General features: G+C 35.0%; 12 non-coding genes across 12 annotated transcripts; all 12 read left to right on the forward strand.

The window, feature by feature from the left end:
* TRNAS-GCU (transfer RNA serine (anticodon GCU)) lies at positions 1-82 on the forward strand. The gene has a single exon. It is a non-coding gene; the product is annotated as a tRNA-Ser (tRNA).
* A 4,144-nt stretch (positions 83-4,226) lies between these two features.
* TRNAS-GCU (transfer RNA serine (anticodon GCU)) lies at positions 4,227-4,308 on the forward strand. The gene has a single exon. It is a non-coding gene; the product is annotated as a tRNA-Ser (tRNA).
* Positions 4,309-5,920: 1,612 nt separating this feature from the next.
* Positions 5,921-6,002, forward strand: TRNAS-GCU (transfer RNA serine (anticodon GCU)). Its single transcript has one exon. It is a non-coding gene; the product is annotated as a tRNA-Ser (tRNA).
* Positions 6,003-7,076: 1,074 nt separating this feature from the next.
* On the forward strand, positions 7,077-7,158 carry TRNAS-GCU (transfer RNA serine (anticodon GCU)). The gene has a single exon. It is a non-coding gene; the product is annotated as a tRNA-Ser (tRNA).
* A 1,964-nt stretch (positions 7,159-9,122) lies between these two features.
* Positions 9,123-9,204, forward strand: TRNAS-GCU (transfer RNA serine (anticodon GCU)). The gene has a single exon. It is a non-coding gene; the product is annotated as a tRNA-Ser (tRNA).
* A 1,612-nt stretch (positions 9,205-10,816) lies between these two features.
* On the forward strand, positions 10,817-10,898 carry TRNAS-GCU (transfer RNA serine (anticodon GCU)). Its single transcript has one exon. It is a non-coding gene; the product is annotated as a tRNA-Ser (tRNA).
* Positions 10,899-12,459: 1,561 nt separating this feature from the next.
* TRNAS-GCU (transfer RNA serine (anticodon GCU)) lies at positions 12,460-12,541 on the forward strand. Its single transcript has one exon. It is a non-coding gene; the product is annotated as a tRNA-Ser (tRNA).
* A 3,918-nt stretch (positions 12,542-16,459) lies between these two features.
* TRNAS-GCU (transfer RNA serine (anticodon GCU)) lies at positions 16,460-16,541 on the forward strand. The gene has a single exon. It is a non-coding gene; the product is annotated as a tRNA-Ser (tRNA).
* A 1,582-nt stretch (positions 16,542-18,123) lies between these two features.
* Positions 18,124-18,205, forward strand: TRNAS-GCU (transfer RNA serine (anticodon GCU)). Its single transcript has one exon. It is a non-coding gene; the product is annotated as a tRNA-Ser (tRNA).
* A 1,582-nt stretch (positions 18,206-19,787) lies between these two features.
* TRNAS-GCU (transfer RNA serine (anticodon GCU)) lies at positions 19,788-19,869 on the forward strand. Its single transcript has one exon. It is a non-coding gene; the product is annotated as a tRNA-Ser (tRNA).
* Positions 19,870-20,943: 1,074 nt separating this feature from the next.
* On the forward strand, positions 20,944-21,025 carry TRNAS-GCU (transfer RNA serine (anticodon GCU)). Its single transcript has one exon. It is a non-coding gene; the product is annotated as a tRNA-Ser (tRNA).
* Positions 21,026-22,607: 1,582 nt separating this feature from the next.
* On the forward strand, positions 22,608-22,689 carry TRNAS-GCU (transfer RNA serine (anticodon GCU)). The gene has a single exon. It is a non-coding gene; the product is annotated as a tRNA-Ser (tRNA).
* Positions 22,690-24,047: the final 1,358 nt, after the last annotated feature.

Raw genomic sequence — 24,047 nt, forward strand, 5'->3', positions numbered from 1 at the left:
GACGAGGTGGCCGAGAGGTTAAGGCGATGGACTGCTAATCCATTGAGCTCTGCACGCATGGGTTCAAATCCCATCCTCGTCGGTTTGGAGTTGTTTGCTTGGAAATGGAATTTTTGCAAATAATGCTTCATAAGTGAAGCTAACACTCAAATGTCAAAAATAAACTAATTCAATTAAGAAATCTACTTCAATGAACAATGCTTTTCATTAAAGACATACATAGAACACATTTAGTGAAAATCTACCATTACTGTTATAGTAGAAGTCATGTCATTGGTCAAATGTGTATGTTATGATTTTTTGTCGTTTGTGATGGATCAACAAGATGGTGTAGTAGTTCACAAATATAGTTTATGTCTAAAGTAAAATAAATGTTCTTTAAGCAAAGGCTCACTTGAAAGTGGACATGCTAACAAGCCTGTGATATTGATGAGAACACAACCAATAATGTATAAAGAATTGATTTAAAACAAGACAAGTGGTGTCAGAAAATCCTTCTTTATTTGTGCCAGAAAGATGAGGTGGCCGAGTGGTTAAGGCGATTGACTTCACTTCACTTCACTTTACTTATGAAGCATTATTTGTAAAAATTCCTTTTCCAAGCAAACAATTCCAAACCGACGAGGATTGGATTTGAACCCATGCGTGCAGAGCACAATCCATTGTGCTCTGCATTCATGGGTTCCAATCCCATCCTCATCGGTTTGGAATTGTTTGCTTGGAAATGGAATTTTTGCAAATAATGCTTCATAAGTGAAGCTGACACTCAAATGTCAAAAATAAACTATTTCAATTAAGAAATCTACTTCAATGAACAATGCTTTTCATTAAAGACATACATAGAACACATTTAGTGAAAATCTACCATTACTGTTATAGTAGAAGTCGTAGAAGTCATGTCATTTAGTGAAAATCGAAGCCAAATGTGTGTGTTATGATTTTTTGTCGTTTGTGATGGATCAACATGATGGTGTAGTAGTTCACAAATATAGGTTACGTTTAAAGTAAAATAAATGTTCTTTAAGCAAAGGCTCACTTGAAAGAGCACTTGCTAACAAGCCTGTGATATTGCTGAGAACACAACCAACAATGTATAAAGAAATGATTTAAAATATGACAAGTGGTGTCAGACAACTCATCTTTATTTGTGCCAGAAAGACGAGGTGGCCGAGTGGTTAAGGCGATGGACTGCTAATCCATTGTGTTCTGCACGCATGGGTTCAAATCTTGTCGGTTTGGAATTTTTTCCTTGGAAATGGAATTTTGCAAATAATGCTTCATAAGTGAAGCTGACACTCAAATGTCAAAAATAAACTAATTCAATTAAGAAATCTACGTCAATGAACAATGCTTTTCATTAAAGACATACATAGAACACATTTAAGGAAAATCTACCATTACTGTTATAGTAGAAGTCATGTAATTGGCCTAATGTGTATGTTATGATTTTTTGTCATATGTGATGGATCAACATGATGGTGTAGTAGTTCACAAATATAGGTTATGTCTAAAGTAAAATAAATGTTCTTTAAGCAAAGGCTCACTTGAAAGGGGACATGCTACCAAGCCTGTGATATTGATGAGAACACAACCAATAATGTATAAAGAATTGATTTAAAACAAGACAAGTGGTGTTAGAAAACCCTTCTTTATTTGTGCCAGAAAGACCAGGTGGCCAAGTGGTTAAGGCGATGGACTGCTAATCAATTGTGCTCTGCACGCATGGGTTCAAATCCCATCCTCGTCGGTTTGGAGTTGTTTGCTTGGAAATGGAATTTTTGCAAATAATGCTTCATAAGTGAAGCTAACACTCAAATGTCAAAAATAAACTAATTCAATTAAGAAATCTACTTCAATGAACAATGCTTTTCATTAAAGACATACATAGAACACATTTAGTGAAAATCTACCATTACTGTTATAGTAGTAGTCATGTCATTGGCAAGATGTGTATGTTATGATTTTTTGTCATTTGTGATGGATCAACATGATGGTGTAGTAGTTCACAAATATAGGTTACGTTTAAAGTAAAATAAATGTTCTTTAAGCAAAAGCTCACTTGAAAGTGGACTTGCTAACAAGCCTGTGATATTGCTGAGAACACAACCAACAATGTATAAAGTAATGATTTAAAATATGACAAGTGGTGTCAGAAAACCCTTCTTCATTTGTGCCAGAAAGACGAGGTGGCCGAGTTGTTAAGGCGATGGACTGCTAATCCGTTGTGCTCTGCGCGCATGGGTTCAAATCCCATCCTCGTCGGTTTGGAGTTGTTTGCTTGGAAATGGAATTTTTGCAAATAATGCTTCATAAGTGAAGCTAACACTCAAATGTCAAAAATAAACTAATTCAATTAAGAAATCTACTTCAATGAACAATGCTTTTCATTAAAGACATACATAGAACACATTTAGTGAAAATCTACCATTACTGTTATAGTAGAAGTCATGTCATTGGCCAAATGTGTATGTTATGATTTTTTGTCGTTTGTGATGGATCAACAAGATGGTGTAGTAGTTCACAAATATAGGTTATATCTAAAGTAAAATAAATGTTCTTTAAGCAAAGGCTCTCTTGAAAGGGGACATGCTAACAAGCCTGTGATATTGATGAGAACACAACCAATAATATATAAAGAATTGATTTAAAACAAGACAAGTGGTGTTAGAAAACCCTTCTTTATTTGTGCCAGAAAGACCAGGTGGCCAAGTGGTTAAGGCGATGGACTGCTAATCCGTTGTGCTCTGCGCGCATGGGTTCAAATCCCATCCTCGTCGGTTTGGAGTTGTTTGCTTGGAAATGGAATTTTTGCAAATAATGCTTCATAAGTGAAGCTAACACTCAAATGTCAAAAATAAACTAATTCAATTAAGAAATCTACTTCAATGAACAATGCTTTTCATTAAAGACATACATAGAACACATTTAGTGAAAATCTACCATTACTGTTATAGTAGAAGTCATGTCATTGGCCAAATGTGTATGTTATGATTTTTTGTCGTTTGTGATGGATCAACAAGATGGTGTAGTAGTTCACAAATATAGGTTATATCTAAAGTAAAATAAATGTTCTTTAAGCAAAGGCTCTCTTGAAAGGGGACATGCTAACAAGCCTGTGATATTGATGAGAACACAACCAATAATATATAAAGAATTGATTTAAAACAAGACAAGTGGTGTTAGAAAACCCTTCTTTATTTGTGCCAGAAAGATGAGGTGGCCGAGTGGTTAAGGTGATGGACTGCTAATCCATTGTGATCTGCACGCATGGGTTCAAAACTTGTTGGTTTGGAATTTTTTCCTTGGAAATGGAATTTTGCAAATAATGCTTCTTAAGTGAAGCTGACTCTCAAATGTCAAAAATAAACTAATTCAATTAAGAAATCTACATCTATGAACAATGCTTTTCATTAAAGACATACATAGAACACATTTAAGGAAAATCTACCATTACTGTTATAGTAGAAGTCATGTCATTGGCCAAATGTGTATGTTATGATTTTTTGTCATTTGTGATGGATCAACATGATGGTGTAGTAGTTCACAAATATAGGTTATGTCTAAAGTAAAATAAATGTTCTTTAAGCAAAGGCTCACTTGAAAGTGGACATGCTAACAAGCCTGTGATATTGATGAGAACACAACCAATAATGTATAAAGAATTGATTTAAAACAAGACAAGTGGTGTTAGAAAACCCTTCTTTATTTGTGCCAGAAAGACGAGGTGGCCAAGTGGTTAAGGAGATGGACTGCTAATCCATTGTGTTCTGCACGCATGGGTTCAAATCTTGTCGGTTTGGAATTTTTTCCTTGGAAATGGAATTTTGCAAATAATGCTTCATAAGTGAAGCTGACACTCAAATGTCAAAAATAAACTAATTCAATTAAGAAATGTACATCAATGAACAATGCTTTTCATTAAAGACATACATAGAACACATTTAAGGAAAATCTACCATTACTGTTATAGTAGAATTCATGTCATTGGCCAAATGTGTATGTTATGATTTTTTGTCGTTTGTGATGGATCAACATGATGGTGTAGTAGTTCACAAATATAGGTTATGTCTAAAGTAAAATAAATGTTCTTTAAGCAAAGGCTCACTTGAAAGCGGACATGCTAACAAGCCTGTGATATTGATGAGAACACAACCAATAATGTATAAAGAATTGATTGAAAACAGGACAAGTGGTGTTAGAAAACCCTTCTTTACTTGTGCCAGGAAGACGAGGTGGCCGAGTGGTTAAGGTGATGGACTGCTAATCCATTGTGCTCTGCACGCATGGGTTCAAATCCCATCCTCGTCGGTTTGGAGTTGTTTGCTTGGAAATGGAATTTTTGCAAATAATGCTTCATAAGTGAAACCAACACTCAAATGTCAAAAATAAACTAATTCAATTAAGAAATCTACTTCAAAGAACAATGCTTTTCATTAAAGACATACATAGCACACATTTAGTGAAATCTACCATTACTGTTATAGTAGAAGTGATGTCATTGGCCAGATCTGTAAGTTATGATTTTTTGTCATTTGTGATGGATCAACATGATGGTGTAGTAGTTCACAAATATAGGTTACGTTTAAAGTAAAATAAATGTTCTTTAAGCAAAAGCTCACTTGAAAGTGGACTTGCTAACAAGCCTGTGATATTGCTGAGAACACAACCAACAATGTATAAAGAAATGATTTAAAATATGACAAGTGGTGTCAGACAACTCATCTTTATTTGTGCCAGAAAGACGAGGTGGCCGAGTGGTTAAGGCGATGGACTGCTAATCCATTGTGCTTTGCATTCATGGGTTCCAATCCCATCCTCGTCGGTTTGGAATTGTTTGCTTGGAAATGGAATTTTTGCAAATAATGCTTCATAAGTGAAGCTGACACTCAAATGTCAAAAATAAACTATTTCAATTAAGAAATCTACTTCAATGAACAATGCTTTTCATTAAAGACATACATAGAACACATTTAGTGAAAATCTACCATTACTGTTATAGTAGAAGTCGTAGAAGTCATGTCATTTAGTGAAAATCGAAGCCAAATGTGTGTGTTATGATTTTTTATCGTTTGTGATGGATCAACATGATGGTGTAGTAGTTCACAAATATAGGTTATGTTTTCAGTAAAATAAATGTTCTTTAAGCAAAGGCTCACTTGAAAGAGGACTTGCTAACAAGCCTGTGATATTGCTGAGAACACAACCAACAATGTATAAAGAAATGATTTAAAATATGACAAGTGGTGTCAGACAACTCATCTTTATTTGTGCCAGAAAGACGAGGTGGCCGAGTGGTTAAGGCGATGGACTTCACTTCACTTCACTTTACTTATGAAGCATTATTTGTAAAAAATTCCTTTTCCAAGCAAACAATTCCAAACCGACGAGGATTGGATTTGAACCCATGCGTGCAGAGCACAATCCATTGTGCTCTGCATTCATGGGTTCCAATCCCATCCTCGTCGGTTTGGAATTGTTTGCTTGGAAATGGAATTTTTGCAAATAATGCTTCATAAGTGAAGCTGACACTCAAATGTCAAAAATAAACTATTTCAATTAAGAAATCTACTTCAATCAACAATGCTTTTCATTAAAGACATACATAGAACACATTTAGTGAAAATCTACCATTACTGTTATAGTAGAAGTCGTAGAAGTCATGTCATTTAGTGAAAATCTAAGCCAAATGTGTGTGTTATGATTTTTTGTCGTTTGTGATGGATCAACATGATGGTGTAGTAGTTCACAAATATAGGTTATGTTTAAAGTAAAATAAATGTTCTTTAAGCAAAGGCTCACTTGAAAGAGGACTTGCTAACAAGCCTGTGATATTGCTGAGAACACAACCAACAATGTATAAAGAAATGATTTAAAATATGACAAGTGGTGTCAGACAACTCATCTTTATTTGTGCCAGAAAGACGAGGTGGCCGAGTGGTTAAGGCGATGGACTGCTAATCCATTGTGCTCTGCACGCATGGGTTCAAATCCCATCCTTGTCGGTTTGGAGTTGTTTGCTTGGAAATGGAATTTTTGCAAATAATGCTTCATAAGTGAAGCCAACACTCAAATGTCAAAAATAAACTACTTCAATTAAGAAATCTACTTCAAAGAACAATGCTTTTCATTAAAGACATAAATAGCACACATTTAGTGAAATCTACCATTACTGTTATAGTAGAAGTGATGTCATTGGCCAGATCTGTAAGTTATGATTTTTTGTCATTTGTGATGGATCAACATGATGGTGTAGTAGTTCACAAATATAGGTTACGTTTAAAGTAAAATAAATGTTCTTTAAGCAAAAGCTCACTTGAAAGTGGACTTGCTAACAAGCCTGTGATATTGCTGAGAACACAACCTACAATGTATAAAGAATTGATTTAAAATATGACAACTGGTGTTAGAAAACCCTTCTTTATTTGTGCCAGAAAGATGAGGTGGCCGAGTGGTTAAGGCGATGGACTTCACTTCACTTCACTTTACTTATGAAGCATTATTTGTAAAAATTCCTTTTCCAAGCAAACAATTCCAAACCGACGAGGATTGGATTGGAACCCATGCGTGCAGAGCACAATCCATTGTGCTCTGCATTCATGGGTTCCAATCCCATCCTCGTCGGTTTGGAATTGTTTGCTTGGAAATGGAATTTTTGCAAATAATGCTTCATAAGTGAAGCTGACACTCAAATGTCAAAAATAAACTATTTCAATTAAGAAATCTACTTCAATGAACAATGCTTTTCATTAAAGACATACATAGAACACATTTAGTGAAAATCTACCATTACTGTTATAGTAGAAGTCGTAGAAGTCATGTCATTTAGTGAAAATCTAAGCCAAATGTGTGTGTTATGATTTTTTGTCGTTTGTGATGGATCAACATGATGGTGTAGTAGTTCACAAATATAGGTTACGTTTAAAGTAAAATAAATGTTCTTTAAGCAAAGGCTCACTTGAAAGAGGACTTGCTAACAAGCCTGTGATATTGATGAGAACACAACCAATAATGTATAAAGAATTGATTGAAAACAAGACAAGTGGTGTTAGAAAACCCTTCTTTGTTTGTGCCAGAAAGACGAGGTGGCCGAGTGGTTAAGGCGATGGACTGCTAATCCATTGTGCTCTGCATGCATGGGTTCAAATCCCATCTTTGTCGGTTTGGAGTTGTTTGCTTGGAAATGGAATTTTTGCAAATAATGCTTCATAAGTGAAGCCAACACTCAAATGTCAAAAATAAACTACTTCAATTAAGAAATCTACTTCAAAGAACAATGCTTTTCATTAAAGACATACATAGAACACATTTAGTGAAAATCTACCATTACTGTTATAGTAGTAGTCATGTCATTGGCAAGATGTGTATGTTATGATTTTTTGTCATTTGTGATGGATCAACATGATGGTGTAGTAGTTCACAAATATAGGTTACGTTTAAAGTAAAATAAATGTTCTTTAAGCAAAAGCTCACTTGAAAGTGGACTTGCTAACAAGCCTGTGATATTGCTGAGAACACAACCAACAATGTATAAAGAATTGATTTAAAACAAGACAAGTGGTGTTAGAAAACCCTTCTTTATTTGTGCCAGAAAGACCAGGTGGCCAAGTGGTTAAGGCGATGGACTGCTAATCCGTTGTGCTCTGCGCGCATGGGTTCAAATCCCATCCTCGTCGGTTTGGAGTTGTTTGCTTGGAAATGGAATTTTTGCAAATAATGCTTCATAAGTGAAGCTAACACTCAAATGTCAAAAATAAACTAATTCAATTAAGAAATCTACTTCAATGAACAATGCTTTTCATTAAAGACATACATAGAACACATTTAGTGAAAATCTACCATTACTGTTATAGTAGAAGTCATGTCATTGGCCAAATGTGTATGTTATGATTTTTTGTCGTTTGTGATGGATCAACAAGATGGTGTAGTAGTTCACAAATATAGGTTATATCTAAAGTAAAATAAATGTTCTTTAAGCAAAGGCTCTCTTGAAAGGGGACATGCTAACAAGCCTGTGATATTGATGAGAACACAACCAATAATATATAAAGAATTGATTTAAAACAAGACAAGTGGTGTTAGAAAACCCTTCTTTATTTGTGCCAGAAAGATGAGGTGGCCGAGTGGTTAAGGTGATGGACTGCTAATCCATTGTGTTCTGCACCCATGGGTTCAAATCTTGTTGGTTTGGAATTTTTTCCTTGGAAATGGAATTTTGCAAATAATGCTTCTTAAGTGAAGCTGACTCTCAAATGTCAAAAATAAACTAATTCAATTAAGAAATCTACATCTATGAACAATGCTTTTCATTAAAGACATACATAGAACACATTTAAGGAAAATCTACCATTACTGTTATAGTAGAAGTCATGTCATTGGCCAAATGTGTATGTTATGATTTTTTGTCATTTGTGATGGATCAACATGATGGTGTAGTAGTTCACAAATATAGGTTATGTCTAAAGTAAAATAAATGTTCTTTAAGCAAAGGCTCACTTGAAAGTGGACATGCTAACAAGCCTGTGATATTGATGAGAACACAACCAATAATGTATAAAGAATTGATTTAAAACAAGACAAGTGGTGTTAGAAAACCCTTCTTTATTTGTGCCAGAAAGACGAGGTGGCCAAGTGGTTAAGGAGATGGACTGCTAATCCATTGTGTTCTGCACGCATGGGTTCAAATCTTGTCGGTTTGGAATTTTTTCCTTGGAAATGGAATTTTGCAAATAATGCTTCATAAGTGAAGCTGACACTCAAATGTCAAAAATAAACTAATTCAATTAAGAAATCTACATCAATGAACAATGCTTTTCATTAAAGACATACATAGAACACATTTAAGGAAAATCTACCATTACTGTTATAGTAGAATTCATGTCATTGGCCAAATGTGTATGTTATGATTTTTTGTCGTTTGTGATGGATCAACATGATGGTGTAGTAGTTCACAAATATAGGTTATGTCTAAAGTAAAATAAATGTTCTTTAAGCAAAGGCTCACTTGAAAGCGGACATGCTAACAAGCCTGTGATATTGATGAGAACACAACCAATAATGTATAAAGAATTGATTGAAAACAGGACAAGTGGTGTTAGAAAACCCTTCTTTACTTGTGCCAGGAAGACGAGGTGGCCGAGTGGTTAAGGTGATGGACTGCTAATCCATTGTGCTCTGCACGCATGGGTTCAAATCCCATCCTCGTCGGTTTGGAGTTGTTTGCTTGGAAATGGAATTTTTGCAAATAATGCTTCATAAGTGAAACCAACACTCAAATGTCAAAAATAAACTAATTCAATTAAGAAATCTACTTCAAAGAACAATGCTTTTCATTAAAGACATACATAGCACACATTTAGTGAAATCTACCATTACTGTTATAGTAGAAGTGATGTCATTGGCCAGATCTGTAAGTTATGATTTTTTGTCATTTGTGATGGATCAACATGATGGTGTAGTAGTTCACAAATATAGGTTACGTTTAAAGTAAAATAAATGTTCTTTAAGCAAAAGCTCCCTTGAAAGTAGACTTGCTAACAAGCCTGTGATATTGCTGAGAACACAACCAACAATGTATAAAGAAATGATTTAAAATATGACAAGTGGTGTCAGACAACTCATCTTTATTTGTGCCAGAAAGACGAGGTGGCCGAGTGGTTAAGGCGATGGACTGCTAATCCATTGTGCTTTGCATTCATGGGTTCCAATCCCATCCTCGTCGGTTTGGAATTGTTTGCTTGGAAATGGAATTTTTGCAAATAATGCTTCATAAGTGAAGCTGACACTCAAATGTCAAAAATAAACTATTTCAATTAAGAAATCTACTTCAATGAACAATGCTTTTCATTAAAGACATACATAGAACACATTTAGTGAAAATCTACCATTACTGTTATAGTAGAAGTCGTAGAAGTCATGTCATTTAGTGAAAATCGAAGCCAAATGTGTGTGTTATGATTTTTTATCGTTTGTGATGGATCAACATGATGGTGTAGTAGTTCACAAATATAGGTTATGTTTTCAGTAAAATAAATGTTCTTTAAGCAAAGGCTCACTTGAAAGAGGACTTGCTAACAAGCCTGTGATATTGCTGAGAACACAACCAACAATGTATAAAGAAATGATTTAAAATATGACAAGTGGTGTCAGACAACTCATCTTTATTTGTGCCAGAAAGACGAGGTGGCCGAGTGGTTAAGGCGATGGACTTCACTTCACTTCACTTTACTTATGAAGCATTATTTGTAAAAAATTCCTTTTCCAAGCAAACAATTCCAAACCGACGAGGATTGGATTTGAACCCATGCGTGCAGAGCACAATCCATTGTGCTCTGCATTCATGGGTTCCAATCCCATCCTCGTCGGTTTGGAATTGTTTGCTTGGAAATGGAATTTTTGCAAATAATGCTTCATAAGTGAAGCTGACACTCAAATGTCAAAAATAAACTATTTCAATTAAGAAATCTACTTCAATGAACAATGCTTTTCATTAAAGACATACAGAGAACACATTTAGTGAAAATCTACCATTACTGTTATAGTAGAAGTCGTAGAAGTCATGTCATTTAGTGAAAATCTAAGCCAAATGTGTGTGTTATGATTTTTTGTCGTTTGTGATGGATCAACATGATGGTGTAGTAGTTCACAAATATAGGTTATGTTTAAAGTAAAATAAATGTTCTTTAAGCAAAGGCTCACTTGAAAGAGGACTTGCTAACAAGCCTGTGATATTGCTGAGAACACAACCAACAATGTATAAAGAAATGATTTAAAATATGACAAGTGGTGTCAGACAACTCATCTTTATTTGTGCCAGAAAGACGAGGTGGCCGAGTGGTTAAGGCGATGGACTGCTAATCCATTGTGCTCTGCACGCATGGGTTCAAATCCCATTCTCGTCGGTTTGGAGTTGTTTGCTTGGAAATGGAATTTTTGCAAATAATGCTTCATAAGTGAAGCTTACACTCAAATGTCAAAAATAAACTAATTCAATTAAGAAATCTACTTCAATGAACAATGCTTTTCATTAAAGACATACATAGAACACATTTAGTGAAAATCTACCATTACTGTTATAGTAGAAGTCATGTCATTGGCCAAATGTGTATGTTATGAGTTTTTGTCGTTTGTGATGGATCAACAAGATAGTGTAGTAGTTCACAAATATAGTTTATGTCTAAAGTAAAATAAATGTTCTTTAAGCAAAGGCTCACTTGAAAGTGGACATGCTAACAAGCCTGTGATATTGATGAGAACACAACCAATAATGTATAAAGAATTGATTTAAAACAAGACAAGTGGTGTCAGAAAATCCTTCTTTATTTGTGCCAGAAAGATGAGGTGGCCGAGTGGTTAAGGCGATTGACTTCACTTCACTTCATTTAACTTATGAAGCATTATTTGTAAAAATTCCTTTTCCAAGCAAACAATTCCAAACCGACGAGGATTGGATTTGAACCCATGCGTGCAGAGCACAATCCATTGTGCTCTGCATTCATGGGTTCCAATCCCATCCTCGTCGGTTTGGAATTGTTTGCTTGGAAATGGAATTTTTGCAAATAATGCTTCATAAGTGAAGCTGACACTCAAATGTCAAAAATAAACTAATGCAATTAAGAAATCTACGTCAATGAATAATGCTTTTCATTAAAGACATACATAGAACACATTTAAGGAAAATCTACCATTACTGTTATAGTAGAAGTCATGTCATTGGCCAAATGTGTATGTTATGATTTTTTGTCATTTGTGATGGATCAACATGATGGTGTAGTAGTTCACAAATATAGGTTATGTCTAAAGTAAAATAAATGTTCTTTAAGCAAAGGCTCACTTGAAAGTGGACATGCTAACAAGCCTGTGATATTGATGAGAACACAACCAATAATGTATAAAGAATTGATTTAAAACAAGACAAGTGGTGTTAGAAAACCCTTCTTTATTTGTGCCAGAAAGACGAGGTGGCCAAGTGGTTAAGGAGATGGACTGCTAATCCATTGTGTTCTGCACGCATGGGTTCAAATCTTGTCGGTTTGGAATTTTTTCCTTGGAAATGGAATTTTGCAAATAATGCTTCATAAGTGAAGCTGACACTCAAATGTCAAAAATAAACTAATTCAATTAAGAAATCTACATCAATGAACAATGCTTTTCATTAAAGACATACATAGAACACATTTAAGGAAAATCTACCATTACTGTTATAGTAGAATTCATGTCATTGGCCAAATGTGTATGTTATGATTTTTTGTCATTTGTGATGGATCAACATGATGGTGTAGTAGTTCACAAATATAGGTTATGTCTAAAGTAAAATAAATGTTCTTTAAGCAAAGGCTCACTTGAAAGCGGACATGCTAACAAGCCTGTGATATTGATGAGAACACAACCAATAATGTATAAAGAATTGATTGAAAACAGGACAAGTGGTGTTAGAAAACCCTTCTTTACTTGTGCCAGGAAGACGAGGTGGCCGAGTGGTTAAGGTGATGGACTGCTAATCCATTGTGCTCTGCACGCATGGGTTCAAATCCCATCCTCGTCGGTTTGGAGTTGTTTGCTTGGAAATGGAATTTTTGCAAATAATGCTTCATAAGTGAAACCAACACTCAAATGTCAAAAATAAACTAATTCAATTAAGAAATCTACTTCAAAGAACAATGCTTTTCATTAAAGACATACATAGCACACATTTAGTGAAATCTACCATTACTGTTATAGTAGAAGTGATGTCATTGGCCAGATCTGTAAGTTATGATTTTTTGTCATTTGTGATGGATCAACATGATGGTGTAGTAGTTCACAAATATAGGTTACGTTTAAAGTAAAATAAATGTTCTTTAAGCAAAAGCTCACTTGAAAGTAGACTTGCTAACAAGCCTGTGATATTGCTGAGAACACAACCAACAATGTATAAAGAAATGATTTAAAATATGACAAGTGGTGTCAGACAACTCATCTTTATTTGTGCCAGAAAGACGAGGTGGCCGAGTGGTTAAGGCGATGGACTGCTAATCCATTGTGCTTTGCATTCATGGGTTCCAATCCCATCCTCGTCGGTTTGGAATTGTTTGCTTGGAAATGGAATTTTTGCAAATAATGCTTCATAAGTGAAGCTGACACTCAAATGTCAAAAATAAACTATTTCAATTAAGAAATCTACTTCAATGAACAATGCTTTTCATTAAAGACATACATAGAACACATTTAGTGAAAATCTACCATTACTGTTATAGTAGAAGTCGTAGAAGTCATGTCATTTAGTGAAAATCGAAGCCAAATGTGTGTGTTATGATTTTTTATCGTTTGTGATGGATCAACATGATGGTGTAGTAGTTCACAAATATAGTTTATGTTTTCAGTAAAATAAATGTTCTTTAAGCAAAGGCTCACTTGAAAGAGGACTTGCTAACAAGCCTGTGATATTGCTGAGAACACAACCAACAATGTATAAAGAAATGATTTAAAATATGACAAGTGGTGTCAGACAACTCATCTTTATTTGTGCCAGAAAGACGAGGTGGCCGAGTGGTTAAGGCGATGGACTTCACTTCACTTCACTTTACTTATGAAGCATTATTTGTAAAAAATTCCTTTTCCAAGCAAACAATTCCAAACCGACGAGGATTGGATTTGAACCCATGCGTGCAGAGCACAATCCATTGTGCTCTGCATTCATGGGTTCCAATCCCATCCTCGTCGGTTTGGAATTGTTTGCTTGGAAATGGAATTTTTGCAAATAATGCTTCATAAGTGAAGCTGACACTCAAATGTCAAAAATAAACTATTTCAATTAAGAAATCTACTTCAATGAACAATGCTTTTCATTAAAGACATACAGAGAACACATTTAGTGAAAATCTACCATTACTGTTATAGTAGAAGTCGTAGAAGTCATGTCATTTAGTGAAAATCTAAGCCAAATGTGTGTGTTATGATTTTTTGTCGTTTGTGATGGATCAACATGATGGTGTAGTAGTTCACAAATATAGGTTATGTTTAAAGTAAAATAAATGTTCTTTAAGCAAAGGCTCACTTGAAAGAGGACTTGATAACAAGCCTGTGATATTGCTGAGAACACAACCTACAATGTATAAAGAATTGATTTAAAATATGACAACTGGTGTTAGAAAACCCTTCTTTATTTGTGCCAGAAAGATGAGGTGGCCGAGTGGTTAAGGCGATGGACTTCACTTCACTTCACTTTACTTATGAAGCATTATTTGTAAAAATTCCTTTTCCAAGCAAACAATTCCAAACCGACGAGGATTGGATTTGAACCCATGCGTGCAGAGCACAATCCATTGTGCTCTGCATTCATGGGTTCCAATCCCATCCTCGTCAGTTTGGAATTGTTTGCTTGGAAATGGAATTTTTGCAAATAATGCTTCATAAGTGAAGCTGACACTCAAATGTCAAAAATAAACTATTTCAATTAAGAAATCTACTTCAATGAACAATGCTTTTCATTAAAGACATACATAGAACACATTTAGTGAAAATCTACCATTACTGTTATAGTAGAAGTCGTAGAAGTCATGTCATTTAGTGAAAATCGAAGCCAAATGTGTGTGTTATGATTTTTTGTCGTTTGTGATGGATCAACATGATGGTGTAGTAGTTCACAAATATAGGTTATGTTTTCAGTAAAATAAATGTTCTTTAAGCAAAGGCTCACTTGAAAGAGGACTTGCTAACAAGCCTGTGATATTGCTGAGAACACAACCAACAATGTATAAAGAAATGATTTATAATATGACAAGTGGTGTCAGACAACTCATCTTTATTTGTGCCAGAAAGACGAGGTGGCCGAGTGGTTAAGGCGATGGACTGCTAATCCATTGTGTTCTGCACGCAAGGGTTCAAATCTTATCGGTTTGGAATTTTTTCCTTGGAAATGGAATTTTGCAAATAATGCTTCATAAGTGAAGCTGACACTCAAATGTCAAAAATAAACTAATTCAATTAAGAAATCTACGTCAATGAACAATGCTTTTCATTAAAGACATACATAGAACACATTTAAGGAAAATCTACCATTACTGTTATAGTAGAAGTCATGTCATTGGCCAAATGTGTATGTTATGATTTTTTGTCGTTTGTGATGGATCAACATGATGGTGTAGTAGTTCACAAATATAGGTTATGTCTAAAGTAAAATAAATGTTCTTTAAGCAAAGGCTCACTTGAAAGCGGACATGCTAACAAGCCTGTGATATTGATGAGAACACAACCAATAATGTATAAAGAATTGATTGAAAACAAGACAAGTGGTGTTAGAAAACCCTTCTTTGTTTGTGCCAGAAAGACGAGGTGGCCGAGTGGTTAAGGCGATGGACTGCTAATCCAATGTGCTCTGCACGCATGGGTTCAAATCCCATCCTTGTTAGTTTGGAGTTGTTTGCTTGGAAATGGAATTTTTGCAAATAATGCTTCATAAGTGAAGCCAACACTCAAATGTCAAAAATAAACTACTTCAATTAAGAAATCTACTTCAAAGAACAATGCTTTTCATTAAAGACATAAATAGCACACATTTAGTGAAATCTACCATTACTGTTATAGTAGAAGTGATGTCATTGGCCAGATCTGTAAGTTATGATTTTTTGTCATTTGTGATGGATCAACATGATGGTGTAGTAGTTCACAAATATAGGTTACGTTTAAAGTAAAATAAATGTTCTTTAAGCAAAAGCTCACTTGAAAGTGGACTTGCTAACAAGCCTGTGATATTGCTGAGAACACAACCTACAATGTATAAAGAATTGATTTAAAATATGACAACTGGTGTTAGAAAACCCTTCTTTATTTGTGCCAGAAAGATGAGGTGGCCGAGTGGTTAAGGCGATGGACTTCACTTCACTTCACTTTACTTATGAAGCATTATTTGTAAAAATTCCTTTTCCAAGCAAACAATTCCAAACCGACGAGGATTGGATTTGAACCCATGCGTGCAGAACACAATCCATTGTGCTCTGCATTCATGGGTTCCAATCCCATCCTCGTCGGTTTGGAATTGTTTGCTTGGAAATGGAATTTTTGCAAATAATGCTTCATAAGTGAAGCTGACACTCAAATGTCAAAAATAAACTATTTCAATTAAGAAATCTACTTCAATGAACAATGCTTTTCATTAAAGACATACATAGAACACATTTAGTGAAAATCTACCATTACTGTTATAGTAGAAGTCGTAGAAGTCATGTCATTTAGTGAAAATCTAAGCCAAATGTGTGTGTTATGATTTTTTGTCGTTTGTGATGGATCAACATGATGGTGTAGTAGTTCACAAATATAGGTTACGTTTAAAGTAAAATAAATGTTCTTTAAGCAAAGGCTCACTTGAAAGAGGACTTGCTAACAAGCCTGTGATATTGCTGAGAACACAACCAACAATGTATAAAGAAATGATTTAAAATATGACAAGTGGTGTCAGACAACTCATCTTTATTTGTGCCAGAAAGACGAGGTGGCCGAGTGGTTAAGGCGATGGACTGCTAATCCATTGTGCTCTGCACGCATGGGTTCAAATCCCATCCTTGTCGGTTTGGAGTTGTTTGCTTGGAAATGGAATTTTTGCAAATAATGCTTCATAAGTGAAGCCAACACTCAAATGTCAAAAATAAACTACTTCAATTAAGAAATCTACTTCAAAGAACAATGCTTTTCATTAAAGACATACATAGCACACATTTAGTGAAATCTACCATTACTGTTATAGTAGAAGTGATGTCATTGGCCAGATCTGTAAGTTATGATTTTTTGTCATTTGTGCTGGATCAACATGATGGTGTAGTAGTTCACAAATATAGGTTACGTTTAAAGTAAAATAAATGTTCTTTAAGCAAAAGCTCACTTGAAAGTGGACTTGCTGACAAGCCAGTGATATTGCTGAGAACACAACCTACGATGTATAAAGAATTGATTTAAAATATGACAACTGGTGTTAGAAAACCCTTCTTTATTTGTGCCAGAAAGATGAGGTGGCCGAGTGGTTAAGGCGATGGACTTCACTTCACTTCACTTTACTTATGAAGCATTATTTGTAAAAATTCCTTTTCCAAGCAAACAATTCCAAACCGACGAGGATTGGATTTGAACCCATGCGTGCAGAGCACAATCCATTGTGCTCTGCATTCATGGGTTCCAATCCCATCCTCGTCGGTTTGGAATTGTTTGCTTGGAAATGGAATTTTTGCAAATAATGCTTCATAAGTGAAGCTGACACTCAAATGTCAAAAATAAACTATTTCAATTAAGAAATCTACTTCAATGAACAATGCTTTTCATTAAAGACATACATAGAACACATTTAGTGAAAATCTACCATTACTGTTATAGTAGAAGTCGTAGAAGTCATGTCATTTAGTGAAAATCTAAGCCAAATGTGTGTGTTATGATTTTTTGTCGTTTGTGATGGATCAACATGATGGTGTAGTAGTTCACAAATATAGGTTATGTTTTCAGTAAAATAAATGTTCTTTAAGCAAAGGCTCACTTGAAAGAGGACTTGCTAACAAGCCTGTGATATTGCTGAGAACACAACCAACAATGTATAAAGAAATGATTTAAAATATGACAAGTGGTGTCAGACAACTCATCTTTATTTGTGCCAGAAAGACGAGGTGGCCGAGTGGTTAAGGCGATGGACTGCTAATCCATTGTGTTCTGCACGCATGGGTTCAAATATTATCGGTTTGGAATTTTTTCCTTGGAAATGGAATTTTGCAAATAATGCTTCATAAGTGAAGCTGACACTCAAATGTCAAAAATAAACTAATTCAATTAAGAAATCTACGTCAATGAACAATGCTTTTCATTAAAGACATACATAGAACACATTTAAGGAAAATCTACCATTACTGTTATAGTAGAAGTCATGTCATTGGCCAAATGTGTATGTTATGATTTTTTGTCGTTTGTGATGGATCAACATGATGGTGTAGTAGTTCACAAATATAGGTTATGTCTAAAGTAAAATAAATGTTCTTTAAGCAAAGGCTCACTTGAAAGCGGACATGCTAACAAGCCTGTGATATTGATGAGAACACAACCAATAATGTATAAAGAATTGATTGAAAACAAGACAAGTGGTGTTAGAAAACCCTTCTTTGTTTGTGCCAGAAAGACGAGGTGGCCGAGTGGTTAAGGCGATGGACTGCTAATCCATTGTGCTCTGCACGCATGGGTTCAAATCCCATCTTTGTCGGTTTGGAGTTGTTTGCTTGGAAATGGAATTTTTGCAAATAATGCTTCATAACTGAAGCCAACACTCAAATGTCAAAAATAAACTACTTCAATTAAGAAATCTACTTCAAAGAACAATGCTTTTCATTAAAGACATACATAGCACACATTTAGTGAAATCTACCATTACTGTTATAGTAGAAGTGATGTCATTGGCCAGATCTGTAAGTTATGATTTTTTGTCATTTGTGATGGATCAACATGATGGTGTAGTAGTTCACAAATATAGGTTACGTTTAAAGTAAAATAAATGTTCTTTAAGCAAAAGCTCACTTGAAAGTGGACTTGCTGACAAGCCAGTGATATTGCTGAGAACACAACCTACGATGTATAAAGAATTGATTTAAAATATGACAACTGGTGTTAGAAAACCCTTCTTTATTTGTGCCAGAAAGATGAGGTGGCCGAGTGGTTAAGGCGATGGACTTCACTTCACTTCACTTTACTTATGAAGCATTATTTGTAAAAATTCCTTTTCCAAGCAAACAATTCCAAACCGACGAGGATTGGATTTGAACCCATGCGTGCAGAGCACAATCCATTGTGCTCTGCATTCATGGGTTCCAATCCCATCCTCGTCGGTTTGGAATTGTTTGCTTGGAAATGGAATTTTTGCAAATAATGCTTCATAAGTGAAGCTGACACTCAAATGTCAAAAATAAACTATTTCAATTAAGAAATCTACTTCAATGAACAATGCTTTTCATTAAAGACATACATAGAACACATTTAGTGAAAATCTACCATTACTGTTATAGTAGAAGTCGTAGAAGTCATGTCATTTAGTGAAAATCTAAGCCAAATGTGTGTGTTATGATTTTTTGTCGTTTGTGATGGATCAACATGATGGTGTAGTAGTTCACAAATATAGGTTATGTTTTCAGTAAAATAAATGTTCTTTAAGCAAAGGCTCACTTGAAAGAGGACTTGCTAACAAGCCTGTGATATTGCTGAGAACACAACCAACAATGTATAAAGAAATGATTTAAAATATGACAAGTGGTGTCAGACAACTCATCTTTATTTGTGCCAGAAAGACGAGGTGGCCGAGTGGTTAAGGCGATGGACTGCTAATCCATTGTGTTCTGCACGCATGGGTTCAAATATTATCGGTTTGGAATTTTTTCCTTGGAAATGGAATTTTGCAAATAATGCTTCATAAGTGAAGCTGACACTCAAATGTCAAAAATAAACTAATTCAATTAAGAAATCTACGTCAATGAACAATGCTTTTCATTAAAGACATACATAGAACACATTTAAGGAAAATCTACCATTACTGTTATAGTAGAAGTCATGTCATTGGCCAAATGTGTATGTTATGATTTTTTGTCGTTTGTGATGGATCAACATGATGGTGTAGTAGTTCACAAATATAGGTTATGTCTAAAGTAAAATAAATGTTCTTTAAGCAAAGGCTCACTTGAAAGCGGACATGCTAACAAGCCTGTGATATTGATGAGAACACAACCAATAATGTATAAAGAATTGATTGAAAACAAGACAAGTGGTGTTAGAAAACCCTTCTTTGTTTGTGCCAGAAAGACGAGGTGGCCGAGTGGTTAAGGCGATGGACTGCTAATCCATTGTGCTCTGCACGCATGGGTTCAAATCCCATCCTTGTCGGTTTGGAGTTGTTTGCTTGGAAATGGAATTTTTGCAAATAATGCTTCATAAGTGAAGCCAACACTCAAATGTCAAAAATAAACTACTTCAATTAAGAAATCTACTTCAAAGAACAATGCTTTTCATTAAAGACATACATAGCACACATTTAGTGAAATCTACCATTACTGTTATAGTAGAAGTGATGTCATTGGCCAGATCTGTAAGTTATGATTTTTTGTCATTTGTGATGGATCAACATGATGGTGTAGTAGTTCACAAATATAGGTTACGTTTAAAGTAAAATAAATGTTCTTTAAGCAAAAGCTCACTTGAAAGTGGACTTGCTGACAAGCCAGTGATATTGCTGAGAACACAACCTACGATGTATAAAGAATTGATTTAAAATATGACAACTGGTGTTAGAAAACCCTTCTTTATTTGTGCCAGAAAGATGAGGTGGCCGAGTGGTTAAGGCGATGGACTTCACTTCACTTCACTTTACTTATGAAGCATTATTTGTAAAAATTCCTTTTCCAAGCAAACAATTCCAAACCGACGAGGATTGGATTTGAACCCATGCGTGCAGAGCACAATCCATTGTGCTCTGCATTCATGGGTTCCAATCCCATCCTCGTCGGTTTGGAATTGTTTGCTTGGAAATGGAATTTTTGCAAATAATGCTTCATAAGTGAAGCTGACACTCAAATGTCAAAAATAAACTATTTCAATTAAGAAATCTACTTCAATGAACAATGCTTTTCATTAAAGACATACATAGAACACATTTAGTGAAAATCTACCATTACTGTTATAGTAGAAGTCGTAGAAGTCATGTCATTTAGTGAAAATCTAAGCCAATTGTGTGTGTTATGATTTTTTGTCGTTTGTGATGGATCAACATGATGGTGTAGTAGTTCACAAATATAGGTTACGTTTAAAGTAAAATAAATGTTCTTTAAGCAAAGGCTCACTTGAAAGAGGACTTGCTAACAAGCCTGTGATATTGCTGAGAACACAACCAACAATGTATAAAGAAATGATTTAAAATATGACAAGTGGTGTCAGACAACTCATCTTTATTTGTGCCAGAAAGACGAGGTGGCCGAGTGGTTAAGGCGATGGACTGCTAATCCATTGTGCTCTGCACGCATGGGTTCAAATCCCATCCTTGTCGGTTTGGAGTTGTTTGCTTGGAAATGGAATTTTTGCAAATAATGCTTCATAAGTGAAGCCAACACTCAAATGTCAAAAATAAACTACTTCAATTAAGAAATCTACTTCAAAGAACAATGCTTTTCATTAAAGACATACATAGCACACATTTAGTGAAATCTACCATTACTGTTATAGTAGAAGTGATGTCATTGGCCAGATCTGTAAGTTATGATTTTTTGTCATTTGTGCTGGATCAACATGATGGTGTAGTAGTTCACAAATATAGGTTACGTTTAAAGTAAAATAAATGTTCTTTAAGCAAAAGCTCACTTGAAAGTGGACTTGCTGACAAGCCAGTGATATTGCTGAGAACACAACCTACGATGTATAAAGAATTGATTTAAAATATGACAACTGGTGTTAGAAAACCCTTCTTTATTTGTGCCAGAAAGATGAGGTGGCCGAGTGGTTAAGGCGATGGACTTCACTTCACTTCACTTTACTTATGAAGCATTATTTGTAAAAATTCCTTTTCCAAGCAAACAATTCCAAACCGACGAGGATTGGATTTGAACCCATGCGTGCAGAGCACAATCCATTGTGCTCTGCATTCATGGGTTCCAATCCCATCCTCGTCGGATTGGAATTGTTTGCTTGGAAATGGAATTTTTGCAAATAATGCTTCATAAGTGAAGCTGACACTCAAATGTCAAAAATAAACTATTTCAATTAAGAAATCTACTTCAATGAACAATGCTTTTCATTAAAGACATACATAGAACACATTTAGTGAAAATCTACCATTACTGTTATAGTAGAAGTCGTAGAAGTCATGTCATTTAGTGAAAATCTAAGCCAAATGTGTGTGTTATGATTTTTTGTCGTTTGTGATGGATCAACATGATGGTGTAGTAGTTCACAAATATAGGTTATGTTTTCAGTAAAATAAATGTTCTTTAAGCAAAGGCTCACTTGAAAGAGGACTTGCTAACAAGCCTGTGATATTGCTGAGAACACAACCAACAATGTATAAAGAAATGATTTAAAATATGACAAGTGGTGTCAGACAACTCATCTTTATTTGTGCCAGAAAGACGAGGTGGCCGAGTGGTTAAGGCGATGGACTGCTAATCCATTGTGTTCTGCACGCATGGGTTCAAATATTATCGGTTTGGAATTTTTTCCTTGGAAATGGAATTTTGCAAATAATGCTTCATAAGTGAAGCTGACACTCAAATGTCAAAAATAAACTAATTCAATTAAGAAATCTACGTCAATGAACAATGCTTTTCATTAAAGACATACATAGAACACATTTAAGGAAAATCTACCATTACTGTTATAGTAGAAGTCATGTCATTGGCCAAATGTGTATGTTATGATTTTTTGTCGTTTGTGATGGATCAACATGATGGTGTAGTAGATCACAAATATAGGTTATGTCTAAAGTAAAATAAATGTTCTTTAAGCAAAGGCTCACTTGAAAGCGGACATGCTAACAAGCCTGTGATATTGATGAGAACACAACCAATAATGTATAAAGAATTGATTGAAAACAAGACAAGTGGTGTTAGAAAACCCTTCTTTGTTTGTGCCAGAAAGACGAGGTGGCCGAGTGGTTAAGGCGATGGACTGCTAATCCATTGTGCTCTGCACGCATGGGTTCAAATCCCATCCTTGTCGGTTTGGAGTTGTTTGCTTGGAAATGGAATTTTTGCAAATAATGCTTCATAAGTGAAGCCAACACTCAAATGTCAAAAATAAACTACTTCAATTAAGAAATCTACTTCAAAGAACAATGCTTTTCATTAAAGACATACATAGCACACATTTAGTGAAATCTACCATTACTGTTATAGTAGAAGTGATGTCATTGGCCAGATCTGTAAGTTATGATTTTTTGTCATTTGTGATGGATCAACATGATGGTGTAGTAGTTCACAAATATAGGTTACGTTTAAAGTAAAATAAATGTTCTTTAAGCAAAAGCTCACTTGAAAGTGGACTTGCTGACAAGCCAGTGATATTGCTGAGAACACAACCTACGATGTATAAAGAATTGATTTAAAATATGACAACTGGTGTTAGAAAACCCTTCTTTATTTGTGCCAGAAAGATGAGGTGGCCGAGTGGTTAAGGCGATGGACTTCACTTCACTTCACTTTACTTATGAAGCATTATTTGTAAAAATTCCTTTTCCAAGCAAACAATTCCAAACCGACGAGGATTGGATTTGAACCCATGCGTGCAGAGCACAATCCATTGTGCTCTGCATTCATGGGTTCCAATCCCGTCCTCGTCGGTTTGGAATTGTTTGCTTGGAAATGGAATTTTTGCAAATAATGCTTCATAAGTGAAGCTGACACTCAAATGTCAAAAATAAACTATTTCAATTAAGAAATCTACTTCAATGAACAATGCTTTTCATTAAAGACATACATAGAACACATTTAGTGAAAATCTACCATTACTGTTATAGTAGAAGTCGTAGAAGTCATGTCATTTAGTGAAAATCTAAGCCAAATGTGTGTGTTATGATTTTTTGTCGTTTGTGATGGATCAACATGATGGTGTAGTAGTTCACAAATATAGGTTATGTTTTCAGTAAAATAAATGTTCTTTAAGCAAAGGCTCACTTGAAAGAGGACTTGCTAACAAGCCTGTGATATTGCTGAGAACACAACCAACAATGTATAAAGAAATGATTTAATATATGACAAGTGGTGTCAGACAACTCATCTTTATTTGTGCCAGAAAGACGAGGTGGCCGAGTGGTTAAGGCGATGGACTGCTAATCCATTGTGTTCTGCACGCATGGGTTCAAATATTATCGGTTTGGAATTTTTTCCTTGGAAATGGAATTTTGCAAATAATGCTTCATAAGTGAAGCTGACACTCAAATGTCAAAAATAAACTAATTCAATTAAGAAATCTACGTCAATGAACAATGCTTTTCATTAAAGACATACATAGAACACATTTAAGGAAAATCTACCATTACTGTTATAGTAGAAGTCATGTCATTGGCCAAATGTGTATGT

This window comes from Taudactylus pleione, unplaced genomic scaffold (genome assembly GCF_031769625.1).
Source record: "Taudactylus pleione unplaced genomic scaffold, aTauple2 ptg000619l, whole genome shotgun sequence".
Classification (NCBI taxonomy): Eukaryota; Metazoa; Chordata; class Amphibia; order Anura; family Myobatrachidae; genus Taudactylus; species Taudactylus pleione.